This window comes from Amblyraja radiata, chromosome 7 (genome assembly GCF_010909765.2).
Source record: "Amblyraja radiata isolate CabotCenter1 chromosome 7, sAmbRad1.1.pri, whole genome shotgun sequence".
Classification (NCBI taxonomy): domain Eukaryota; kingdom Metazoa; phylum Chordata; class Chondrichthyes; order Rajiformes; family Rajidae; genus Amblyraja; species Amblyraja radiata.
The window spans coordinates 46,018,904-46,028,848 of NC_045962.1; positions in this window are offsets into that span (position 1 = coordinate 46,018,904).

Sequence of the window (9,945 nt, forward strand, 5' to 3'; positions counted from 1 at the left end):
TAACATGGCATATCTTGCACTCTTATCACTTGTGTGGTTAGAAACTGCTATTTTTTGGGGTGTTTTGCTTGTTGAATTTGTTAAAGGCTTGGGAATCCTGCCACTAAGATGTTGTGAGAAACATTTTGTATAACATTGACTGTTCTAGAAGCAGAATAGATCTTGTGATTTTCATAGTTAGGAGTTCCTACCACTTGAAGGCAGCTGAATTTCAAGCTACCTTCAATCTTTGCTGATATATTTTTGCCTTATTTTCGATACAAGTTACTAGACCGACTACTGGCTTGCAGAATTTGCAGTCATCATTCTCCTTGCAGGTTTACACAATGGTGATGCAAATCTGTTTTCTGCTTGATTCCTATCCATTGCAGAGGTACTCCGTTTATGCCTCACACCGATGACTTTTTGCCCTCTAAATGTCTCAACACTGCATAATTGTGAGGATATTGCAACCCAACACCCAATTCATTTAGCCAAAGGGCGGTTAGCAAGGAGCAACAAATGCTGGCCGCCAGCTATTATCTAAAAACAGAAAAATGTTTATATCAAAGAAATTGAAGTTGTCATTGTGCATTCTGCACATGACAAAAGCCCAGATTCACCATTCCAGTTAGTAGCTTACAAAAGAGTCGAGATTTTAACATAATTTTCACGTATCTCAAATATCTGTATAACTGTTAAAAATGTTAGAATATCTTTTAAAACTTAAATTTAATATCTTCTGGGTGTTCAGAGCTGTGGCTTGGGATTTTTGGAATGCTCGCAATCTCTAAATGAAAAAGTAGTGCCATAGATTAAGGTTCTAATTGAAATCTATGGGCTCTGTTTATGCTTGTGTATGATATCTGTTTACCTGCAGGACTATTGGAGAGGATGTGGTGAGATAAAGATGGATGGTATATATTTTTTTTAATCCTTTATAATCCTCTCAATGCTGGAATCTCCAAACATTGCAAAATCCAGAATTCTGGAGAGTATAAAATACAGGTCCAGAGTTTTAACAACTGCCTGTGAATAATGATAATTTATCAAAATTACATTTACAAAGGGCTGGCTATGCAATCCAAAATAATTTTAGCCACACAAAAACAAATGTGACCTCAGGTAATTTTTAACTGTTTTGTAATGGTTGCCCATGTTATCTTTCCTTATAATACATTTTGAAACATGCTCCATTACTTGAATCTGGCCATGGTTTGTTGATGTATATGTGGTACATGCTGCATTACCTTGTACGGTTTGGTTATAATAACTTTAATGTAATAGGATGAAAATTTACAGCAAACCTATGGCCTTTCTTCATCTGTCAAGATCCATTAGAATCTGTGTATGGCTGTTTCATGTTGTTTTGACATCTTGTATTCTTTTCTCTTCTCCCCAAAATATCCCATGCCACCTTCATTTTTTTTTCTAATGGAAAGCTTTCAACATCATTATCATAATAATAATCGTACTTTATTAGCCAAGTATGTTTCGCGACATACGAGGAATTTGATTTGCCATACAATCATACCAATAAAATTTGATTTACCATACAGTCATACCATGGTCATCATCTGACCATGCCGATTTTTCTGCCGAATGTAATCCCATGGTCTACGAAAATCTAGGTTTAGAACTACTAGACTGTTTTCTCAATTGGATTTTTGAAGGGTGCAGTACAATATTGAAATGTCTTTGTTATTTTTATGGTGGTAGTAGCACTTACCAGAAAAAGTACACGACAATTATTCTTTTGTTTTGCATTTCATTGTGACTTTTTCTTTCACTCAAGCTGTTGTCTCAAAAGTCTATTCCATTTGATATACTCACCATTCTTTCTACAACCCTGGTGAATCTAGTTGTCAAACACTGCTTTGTTTACCATGTTAAATATGCTCTTCACTAACATAACGTTAAATGGATGTGAATAGGTGCAGAAAAAAAGTTAGACTTTGTATCAGATTACACATTAAGTCTACCTCTGAAGAATCTGTTTATTGTAGCCCTTGCCCTGTGTAGGGACTTCTGTAAACACCCAGATATCAGCATTCTTCCATTTCAACAAATCAGGTGGATCCATTATTGAACACAAATGATCAGACTATACACAGTCTTTAGGCTCTGCAGTGTTTAATGCCCACTCATGTATCTTGTTTCCAAAATATTATAGGCAGGCTATTTAAGGTGGGGGAGGTAGTCATTTTCTAAGACAAGGGAAGAATATTGAAGCATGCGTGGAAAGAGCCAGGGAGTGGAACAAAGTGGGCAGATCTTTTAACAGCTGCCACAGGCCGGTGGGATGAATGCCATTCTCCAAACTACCAGTTGATGTGCACATGTACTCAAAAGTAACCTAGAATTTTCAAGTATTTCACTGGCTGGTCAAACCAATGTTAAAGTGAGCCCTGGGGTAATAAAACGTTCCTATAACAAACCCAACAGGTCCTTTTCAAATATCTGCAGTGAAAGCATGACTGAGATTGTATGTGTATGTTTGAGAGAGATATTTTGAAGGCTTGCTGTTCCCTTGCATAACCTACTGGTCAACTGCAATTATGAACTCTAGCCTTGTCAATCATTGGACACATATTCAGTTAACCATTTAAATTTTGATCCTAGGCAACAAATGAAAATTGCTTTAACGGTAAGATCACATCATATACTAAAGTGAGTGATTAAGCATTAATTGATAATGTGATGCTGAGTTTTGTTTGGGAATTTGTGAGTTAGTGTTCTATTGGTCTTTCCTGAGGTCATTCCTATTGACCAACGAAAGCACCAAATTTGCCAGCTGAGTTTATGATGTATATTTGGACCCATTTGCCAGTTGATAGACTGGTCGGCGTGTGCTTTTTGTCCTTATTTTTTAATCAATTTTTGGCCCAGTTACATTGTTGTGGCAATGAGATTGCCATCTTATCTTTCTGCTCTCCTAGGAAACTGATTTGTTGGTTTTGAACTTGGCCCCCTAGTGAAGTCGAAACAAAATCAAAACACTGCAAATGTTGGAAAGGTGAAATGAAAACAAATTGTTTGAAATATTTAGCAATATTTAGACATCTGTGGATGAAAAACATTTCCAAAAACCTTTGATCAGAGTAATACAAACAATTCATAGGTGACCCAAATCATTTACTCTTTTCGGTCCACCTGGTTATTTTACGTCCTCGAGTAGCAGCAGCAGGTGTGGGAAGGGATATAGACAGTCAAGTGATACTCAAATTACACAATAATTTTCCCTCACAATCCACATTACTTCCAAAATTATGATTTTGATTACTTTATTAGTATGGGTGTCAGGGGTTATCGGGAGAAGGCAGGAGAATGGGGTTAGGAGGGAGACACAGATCAGCCATGATTAAATGATGGAGTAGACTTGTTGGGCCGAATGGCCTAGTTCTGCTCCTAAGACTTATGACCTTATGAAAATACTTCCCAAATATTCTATCTGTAGATATACATTTATTCCATCTTTTTTTAAAACATTTCTTGCAATTTAGAATGAGAGTTTTCAGTATGCGTCTTCCCAATCTGTTTGGACAATTAACTTATGTTATTGATAAACTGCCATAATCAGATGCTACCTGCATCAAGAATGTCACTCCCAGCCATGCTACCAAAATTCCTCGTTTCATCACTTTCAAAAACTCTGCATCTCATTGCCAACTTGTATTGGAGGATTTTTCATGTGATCCCTCACAAGTCAAACCATCTTGCGTTTTCCCATCCTCCCTCTAGCTAATTATAACACTCAAGGAAAAACTTAAAAAGCTGACTAATATTTCTTTTGGGGTTGCTTATGGCAGAAGACTTGTGAAATCTTAATTTATATTTCTGCATTTAAAGTAGAATTTCTGTACCGATGTGTGATTTTTAAACAAATATAATATATGCATTATGGGTGTGTGCGTGTATATATATAATATATATAAAATGGTAGAATAATATATATGAATTTATGGTTTATAACTAATGCAAACATTTTATAAAAGAATTTTAAAGAAGTTTATAATTCAATCTTTTGTTTTGTAGCTGCGAATGGAGTGGTTGTGGATGTTATATATTTTGTAATACCCCAGACTGCCCTACTAATAAAATCTACTGTAGTAGTTGGTGAATAGTATGATAAAGCTGTGAACAGCTCAAACATTCACCATTGACTAAATCAATATTACAGAGATAAATTTAGAATAAAAATATTTATTTTTTTGCTTAGCTTCTTTAACGAATTGCATTCACCTAATTTCTCTTGTGATGCTCAATGTTAGCAGAGGTATTTCTGCACTTGCCATGATGTATATGATTTGAAATGGTTATTTGCCCAAGGGTTGCGGCTGACTGAATGAAGCTTCATTTATAAGCATCGCATCCTTTTAAAGGTAGACAAAAATGCTGGAGAAACTCAGCGGGTGAGGCAGCATCTATGGAGAGAAGGAATAGGCAACATTTTGGGTCGAGACCCTTCTTGAATGTGTTGATATTTAATGCAAAATCACGTTATTTTGTGACTGTTTAGACCTATACATTTCAAGAAATTATACGCATCAAATATTTTTGTGCATGCGTTTGTCGATTTACTGAGTATAGCTCTGGACCCAGGAGTCAGCACTCCCTCTGCCATTGGATCCTTGACGTCCTGACCCATAGACCACAATCTGTGAGGGTAGGCCACAAAACATTATCCACAATAATTCTCAACATTAGAACTGGAAAGGCCCTGTAAAGAAGTGTTCTCAGCCTCTTAGTATACTTTCTATACACTTGTGACTGAGCAACAAAATTCTGCTCCATTTACAAGTTTGCAGATAACACCACCATAGTGGGCCAGATCTCGAACAATGATGAGTACAGGAAGGAGATAGAGTTTAGTAACATGGTGTCAAATTAACAACCTCAATGTCAGCAAGATGAAGGAGTGAGCTATTGACTTCAGGAAGCCAGGTAAAGAATATGCCCCAATCAGCATCAATGGTGCCAAAGTGGAGATGGTTATGAACTTCGGGTTCCTTGGTGTGAATTTGTCCTGGACCGACCACAATGAAGCTAGGGCCAACATCTCTACTTCCCCAGAATAATAAGGAAGTCTGTCTCGTGTCTCAAATGACTCTGACCAACTTCTACAGATGCACCATGGAAAGCTACTAGTATGAGCATACTATCCTGCTATTATCAGGATGCATGACAGCTTGGTTTTGGTACCATTCTGCCCAAGACCACAAAACATAGAGTTGTGGATGCCCAGTCCATCTCCCAAACCAGCATCCCCCAACATCCACGCTGCAGTTCATGGTGCCTCAGGAAAGCAGCCAACATAATCAAGGATTATGTTGAACAAGGGTCCCAATCCAAAATGTCACCCATCCATGTCTCGAGAGATGCTGTTTGACCTGCTGAGTTACTTTATCACTTTGTGTCTTTTTATAACACAATCAAGGACCTTTTTCACTCTGGGTTTCCCCTTCTCTCTCCCGTTGGGCAGAGGATACAAAAACTTGAAAGCACGTACCACCAGATGGAAGAACAGCTTCTTTCCACTATTATCAGACTACTGAACTGTCCATCCATAAGCAAAGGTATTGGTCTTTCAACATACCTCGTTGCAGGCCTTGTATTTTTTCTCTAACTCTATAATGCTATAATGCCTTAATACTATATTCTGCACATTTTTTTCTCTTTGCCTTACCTGTTCTGATGTATGGTGTGATCATACTCTTGTATAGTTTGATTTGATTGGATAGCACCCTAACAAAAGCTTTTCACTGTATCTCGGTACAGGTGAGAATAATAAACCCATACAGAATTAAATTTTAAAATGTTAGCGTAGCATCGGCAAGGGTACTCTACAACATAGGCTGCCCTCCAATACAGGGTTTTTGCATAACCCAAAACGTTCAATGGACGTATTAGTTTATTTTTAGTTTGAAACTCCAGCTGCTCTTAACCTGGCTTGCAAGTTGGGAGGGTTCCTTCAATACATGCCTCATATCCTGGTAACCACTCATTCATAGTTTTACCTCCCAAATTGTCTAGTTCAAGGCTAAGTACATTGGCAAGATGAAAGGTGTTTTCTGTTGGCACAATCTTGGAGCTTGTCAAATGTGGCGGCACAGTGGCGAAGCTGGTAGATCCACTACCTCGCAGTGCCAGAGACTGGTTCAATCCTGACCTGGAGTGCTGTCTGCGTGGAGTTTGCATGTTCTCCCTGTGACCGCGTGGTGCTTCGGTTTCCACCAATGCCCCAAAGACATGGGAGTTTGTAGGTTTATAGGCCTCTGTATAATACAGTTAATGTGTAGGGAAAATGTGATGATATAGAACTAGAGTTAACGGGCGATCAATGGTCAATGTGGACTCGGTGTGACAAAGGACTGTTTTCATGCTGTATTTCTAAACTAAACTAACAAGCAGATCCTAGTCAGAAACAAGTGGTGCCATGGGAATCATTTGCGAAGAGCTGCCGCTGATGTGTTTTCTACCTGAATGCCTTGATGAGCCACCACGTACTAGAAATGGGGGCCAACTTGTCCCAAGATAAGGCGGCAACGAACCGTGTGTGAAAACTACCCCACAGGTTTCCCAAGAAAACATGATTTGTCGGAAAAGACACTTAAGCTGTATACTTGCAGCACGTCATAAGGTCAACACATGATAGGAGCAGAATTAGGCCCATTCGGTCCATCAAGTCTACTCCGCCATTCAATCATGGCTGATCTATCTCTCCCCCCAACCCCATTCTCCTGCTTTCTCCCCATAACCCTGACTCCGTACTAATCAAGAATCTATCTATCTGCTTTAAAAAATATGCATTGACGGCCTCCACTGCCTTTTGTGGCAAAGAATTCCACAAATTCACTACTCGCTGACTAAAGAAAACCCTTCTCAACTCCTTCCTAAAGTAACCTCCTTTACCTCTGAGGCTATGACCTCTAGTCCTAGACTAACTAGTGGAAACATCCTCTCCACATCCACTCTATCCAAGCCTTTCACTATTCGGTACTTTTCAACGAGGTCCCCTCATTCTTCCCAACTCCAGCGAATACAGGCCCAGGTCATCAAACGCTCATCATAAGTTAACCGACTCATTCCTAGGATCATTCTTGTAAAACTCCTCTGCACCTTCTCTAGGGCCAGCACATCCTTCCTCAGATATGGTGCCCAAAATTGTTCATAATACTCCAAATGTGGCCTGCCTGCTGCCTTCAAGAGCCTCAGCATTACATTCCTTTTGCCAGCATTATAAAGTCTTTGTTCCACCGGTGTTAATGGAGTGGGAATACGTATTGTTCTGTACAGGAAATCCTTGTTTTAACCGACCTCTTTATAACCGATTTTGGTTATTGAGAATAGACCTACTCAAGGCTGTCAACGCCACCCTCAGCTCGCACTGTTAGCCCGGCCGTTTACAACCCCAGCTGCCCACCTCTGGCCACTTCCATGTCACAGTTCCCATGTTTAGTGGAACGCCCCTTTGCTCATCCAATGGGACGGGGCTGCCTGAGAAACGATCCATATCTTACTGACAATCGGCACCTCGCCAGAGTTCAAATCTGATACATTGCACAAGGTTTTAGTACAAACTGTACTCCAACGCACAGGCAGTATTGTTTTCTGGAACATGCTCTTTGCCATTTAATTAACTCACCATTGAGCAAAAGAACAAACTACTGGAGGAACTTTTGGAGCATTTGACGGCACTGGGCCAATATTTGCTGGAGTTTAGAAGAATGAGAGGGGACCTCATTGAAGTACAGTATAGTGAAAAGCTTGGATAGAGTGGATGTGGAGAGGATGTTTCCACTAATGGGAGATTCTAGGACCAGAGGTCATAGCCTCAGAATTAAAGGACCTTCTTTTAGGAAGGAGATGAGGTGGAATTTCTTTAGTCAGAGGATGGTGAATCTGGAATTCTTTGCAACACAAGGCTGTGGAGGCAAAGTCAGTGGATATATTTAAGGCAGACATAGATGGATTCTTGATTAGTACGGGTGTCAGAGGTTATGGGGAGAAAGCAGGAGAATGGGGCTAGGAGGGAGGGATAGATCAGCCATGATTGAATGGCGGAGTAGACTTGACAGGCCGAATGGCCTAATTCTGCTATCACTTATGATCTTATGAACTCAGCAAGTCAGGCAGCTTCTGTGGAGAAAAATGGACAGCCGACGTTTTGGGTCGGGACCCTTCTTCAAAATGGTGTCTGTATTTTCCTCCATAGATGTCCCCGACCTGTCGAGTTCCTCTACTTTGTATTTTGCTCAAGATTACAGCATCTGCAGTCTCTTGTGTTTCCAGCTCATCATGGTCCTGGGTTTTGCTTTGTTTTCCTATTAAGGTATCGATCTTGGTAACAGTAAATGCCTCCGCAAGTGGAGAGCATGAAGTAACCGTGTATACTCCAGCAGCATGCACCTTAATGACAACTCACCACCCATTATGTCTTAATCCCAATTAGAATAATTTACCTATAATCTGATTACCGAGGCTTTTATAAAACTGCAGGATGAATTTAAAATAATTGAAACTAGGATGTAGAGAAGACAAATAAAATTGCCGCAAAGTACAGCTAAGTTTGGAAATTTAAAAAAATGCAAATGCTTGAATTTTGGGGGGGAAAAGGAGACAGTTTTAATGAAGGGTCCTGACCTGCTGAGTATTTATTGCATTTTCTGTTACAGTCAGGGACAAAGTTTTATTGGTAGTTGTAAATGGATAATATCAGTTTCTGGGGGCTACAGTTTAACTACAGAAGCACCTTTTATACCTCAGTGAGATTTAGGGAGTGAGGAGAGTGGGATTGATGTCCTCAGGAGAGATTGCTATGTTCTCACAATGTGGCCTGGGAAACATATGTCCTCTACACCTAACTTCACCCTGCCCTGGGGGAGCTCCCACAAGCCTGTTGTCTGGAAGGGCAGGCCAACTCTCAGGAAATCCACCACACCCGCTATGTCCCCCACTCTCTCATGCATTGCTGGCCGGATAACACAAGCCTCAGTCCTTCTATAAGCTCCCCTGCAGCTTCTTTGTCCTCTCTCCATATTGAACAATTAAAGAAAGATATTTGATGTGTGAGAGATAGAGAGCTTGTTATGCCAGGAAGTGAATGAGGCATCACTTGCTCTTCAAGGTCGGAGCCATAAAATTGTACTAATGTAGACCTAATGTAGAATCTGCAGTTAGCGCAAAATCATAATTTAACTTGTGCTTTCCTGATTATTTTTGTACCCCTGTATTTGATATCTATCTAAGGGGGCGCTCCTCTGTGTGCAGCCATGTCAGCAGCGCGTCAGTTTTTCCAGCTTTTATTTATTTTTTAGTATGTTTTAAAGTGTGTATTTTGTGTTTCTTCGTGTGTTTTGTGTGGGGGGTGGTGTGGGGGGGGTGAGGGGGAAACCGCTTCGGTCGCCTCCTCCATGGAGAGGCGACTTTTTCCAGGTCGCCTCCCCCGTGGCCTAACATCAAGGATCGACGCGGCCTTTCCCGGAGACACGCCCGGGCTTCAGCGGCGGGCGCAGCGTGGACTCTTGTTGTGGAGCGGGTGAGCCCTCGCTGGAGGGGAGCGCTCCGTTTCGCTGGCCCGGGGCAGCCGGCAGCCTGAAGTCGCAGCCTGAAGCCGCGGTCTGCAGAGCTCCAGCTGGTGCGGCGTCTACAGCCCGGGATCCCTCGTGGGGGACCCGGGGGAAGAAGAAGCCATCACTGCCGGCCCGTGGCCAACTTCTACCGCGGGGCCGGCATGGACTTACCATCACCCCTGGAGGGGAGCTTCAACCGCCGGCCCTGCAGTCTACGGTGCTTCTGGCTGTGGCGGGGACTTTAAATCTCGACCGCCGGCCTGCGGCCTACAACAATCTAAAGCCGCAGTCTCCGGTGAGGAAGAGCCGATCCTGGACTGACTGGACTCTGGTCCTGTACACGGGGGGGAAATGGAGGAGGACTGGCCAAATTTTTGTGCCTTCCACCACAGTG